This window comes from Portunus trituberculatus, chromosome 14 (assembly GCF_017591435.1).
Source record: "Portunus trituberculatus isolate SZX2019 chromosome 14, ASM1759143v1, whole genome shotgun sequence".
Classification (NCBI taxonomy): Eukaryota; Metazoa; Arthropoda; class Malacostraca; order Decapoda; family Portunidae; genus Portunus; species Portunus trituberculatus.
The window spans coordinates 181,647-184,514 of NC_059268.1; the positions used below are offsets into that span (position 1 = coordinate 181,647).

General features: G+C 34.0%; 1 long non-coding RNA gene across 5 annotated transcripts; it reads left to right on the plus strand.

Annotated features, from left to right (window-relative positions):
• Positions 1–509: 509 nt before the first annotated feature.
• On the plus strand, positions 510–2,837 carry LOC123503605. Of its 5 annotated transcripts, none has more exons than XR_006674540.1 (3): positions 510–558; positions 998–1,128; positions 2,558–2,837. It is a non-coding gene; the product is annotated as an uncharacterized LOC123503605 (long non-coding RNA). The 5 variants fall into 5 exon arrangements; XR_006674541.1 differs by lacking the exon at positions 510–558 and adding an exon at positions 580–634; XR_006674543.1 differs by lacking the exon at positions 510–558 and adding an exon at positions 594–612 and having other exon boundaries at positions 1,016–1,128; positions 2,558–2,836.
• The last annotated feature ends 31 nt before the right edge of the window (positions 2,838–2,868 follow it).

The following is a 2,868-nucleotide window of genomic DNA, read 5'->3' on the forward strand; positions in this document are numbered from 1 at the left end:
TTAATCCTTATAAAACAGTTCCCGCGCTCCTCTCCCCTGCACTTCTGCCTCTCTTAACACTCTTTCCTGAATAATCTCCACGCTAACCGTCTATTCTTTCCTCGCTTGGATCTTTCCATACATATTTCAGGTCGTCGCTTAAGGGTGTTCTAGCTCCCCTTCTCTTCCTCTTCCTCTTCCTTCCAACTCCTCACTCCTCCACTCACATCTTATCCTCTCTGCAGGCAAAACAGGACGGTAATTGTTACCTCAAACGACCATTTCAGACCGCCGCTCCTCTCACATGACTGCTTCCCCCTCCTTCTCCCCTTCCTTTCCTCCTCCCTCCTATCTCCCACCACTCCCTCCCATTAGTCACTAGTGCGTAGTTCAGTCAGGGTTGCCGGTCACGGTATTATTTCATGAGGAGCACATTGGGATCCTTTCTTGCCCATAGGCACCTCTTTTTGTCCAGTCCTTGTCACCACACACACACACACACACACACACGCGTAGTGTAGTGGTTAGCAAGCTCGACTCACAATCGAGAGGGCCGGGTTCGAATCCCGGCGCGGCGAGGTAAACGGGCAAGCCTCTTACGGCCGTATGCTCGTCTCTCAACATCATCCTTAAGTAAATACTTGGATTTCCCAAGGTAGCTCAAGACCTCCTTAGAGCTTTCCCTTGAGGCATAATAGGCATTATATCATAATTTACCTATGACGAAATGGTAATCTGTTCCTATTGTGATAAAATAAGTGATTTTCAGATGTCTTTGATCTGAATATGAGGGGAAAAAACACAGATGCAAAAACGTTTACAAGACTTTGGTGCTCGAGTGAGAGAGGAACTGAATTCGCGTTGTGATGTTTTCCTGCGTGGTGTCACGTTTACCTTTAACTAAAATATGTTTAATGAAGTGAAATGTTTAAATGTAAAACTATGTATTCAATATAAATAAGTATTACTTTTATTTGTATGTGGAAGTAGTAGAATTGAGAAATGTTCCTTTGGTAAGGCTAAACGCATTGGTTAGGTGGAGATGTGGCACCAGCGCCCATGTTCCAACGCTTTCAGCTGAGCCCAGGGAGAAGTGGAGCGAATAGATCACCAAGTCAACTGTTATCACATCTGTATTTCGTACATAAGGTAAGTACATCGATAAATACCATTACGAATCATCACCTGTACTAGGCAGCAAGGCTGATATAGGACAGTTACTCAGATATCGTGTGTATAAGGACATGCTGATCCTTAGGTGCTACACAAGGGGAAGCTTCTGGCCACGAAAACCAGGAGTAATATATCATGATGTAGCCTAGTATGGATGATTACAGCTTGACACGTTTACATACATGATGTAAAAAAGTCAGTCTTGGGCGGCTGTTGTGCTTGTTGGTGCGTAATGTGCAGGCAGAAGGCCGTGTGTCTAAAGGCAGTATTTGATTCAGGAATGTAGAATCTTGTAGTTGAGTTATTTCAAAGATTATTGAATGATCAGGCTGCCTTGTTGAGAATAAGACAGTCTGACGAAAGTACGTGGCTTGTGCTTAAAGTAAGCACGCTATTTGCACTTTCTCTCCTTGTGGGTTGTGGCAAATTCACTTTATTTTTTCCTCATTTGGCCACACAAGTATTTTTCATTGCACGGTGTTGGAAGTGTTCTGTACAGCCACACACCTCCAGGGGGATGCGCTTGTTCTCTTTGACATAGACAAATAAATAGTTATTTATGCCCTTAAGTTATATACTCAGTAGAGGAGAAAAAAAAAAAAAAAAAATATATATATATATATATATATATATATATATATATATATATATATATATATATATATATATATATATATATATATATATATATATATATATATATATATATATATATATATATATATATATATATATATATATATATATATATATATATATATATATATATATATATATATATATATATATATATATATATATATATATATATATATATATATATATATATATATATATATATATATATATATATATATATATATATATATATATATATATATATATATATATATATATATATATATATATATATATATATATATATATATATATATATATATATATATATATATATATATATATATATATATATATATATATATATATATATATATATATATATATATATATATATATATATATATATATATATATATATATATATATATATATATATATATATATATATATATATATATATATATATATATATATATATATATATATATATATATATATATATATATATATATATATATATATATATATATATATATATATATATATATATGAATGATTTAACAGCTATATATAGGTACTACCAAAGCTTTTGTTTAGTAGATACATTTTAGCTTAGGATAGGCTAACCTAACCTAACCTGTTCTTAACACAGAGATGTTGGGTTCACTAATTAACTGTATCTGAAATGATAGTGGCTGCATCACCGCATAAAGATAATAGAAGATAGGCTTCATAGTTACATGAATCTGTTCTTTGCATTTTTTACATATTTTTGCTTTTACAGACCTCACCATGGATGAATTTACTGATATCCATGACCTGGAGGAATTAGAGGCTGTGGAAGAGCTGGGGCCTCACAGATGGCTACTGCAAGAAATCTCTTCCCTTCGACATTGATGAGCCAGAAAATGTTCAACACCATCATGATACTGCCCCACCAGTACCAGCTTCAGGTTTTAATGTAGCCCATGTCATTGAGAATCATTTCTCATTTCTGATGTGTGTGTGTGTGTGTGTGTGTGTGTGTGTGTGTGTGTGTGTGTGTGTGTGTGTGTCTTCAGTTAGTTGTATTTACCTAGTTATAGTTTTACAGGG